The sequence below is a fragment of the Monopterus albus genome, unplaced genomic scaffold (assembly GCF_001952655.1).
Source record: "Monopterus albus unplaced genomic scaffold, M_albus_1.0 scaffold84.1, whole genome shotgun sequence".
Classification (NCBI taxonomy): domain Eukaryota; kingdom Metazoa; phylum Chordata; class Actinopteri; order Synbranchiformes; family Synbranchidae; genus Monopterus; species Monopterus albus.
Window position 1 is genome coordinate 432,509 of NW_018127964.1, and position 687 is coordinate 433,195.

Genomic DNA, 687 nt, shown 5'->3' on the forward strand with positions numbered 1-687 from the left:
AATCAATGAAGAATACAAAATGCATAGTGCTTTCCCGTCCAACATATATCTAACCCTTGCCAATATCGATATATTTTTAGCTATTTTGTGGTGAACATATCTGATATGAGATTTCCAGGAGAATTTGTCATCAAGTATGACACCTAGAAATTTAATTTCATATACTCGTTCGATATCAACTCCCCCAATTTTCTTTCAATTGAAGTTCATCATCTAGTCTACGATTCCCAAGTACCATAAATTTAGTTTTATCCAAATTCAGAGATAATATATTACTATCACACCATTTCTTTATCTTCTCAAGTTCCTGTGAAACCCGTCCAGAGAGTTGCTGTAGGTTTTCACCCTATGCCCATATGGTAGTGTCATCAGCAAATAAAACCACTTTCACTAAATCAGAAACCTTACATATATCATTAATGTATAATATAAATAATTTAGGTCCCAAAACAGAGCCCTGAGGCACTCCACATACAATATCCAGCTCACTCGATTGGTATTCACCCAACTTCACAAATTGACGCCTGTGTCAAATAACTTCTAATCCATTTCAGAACCATTCCTCTGATCCCATATTTTTCTAACTTATCCATTAATAACTCATGATTGATTGTGTCAAATGCTTTTTTTAGGTCAATAAATATTCCTATCGTGTATTTCTTCTCATCCATAGCACTTGTAATGTCC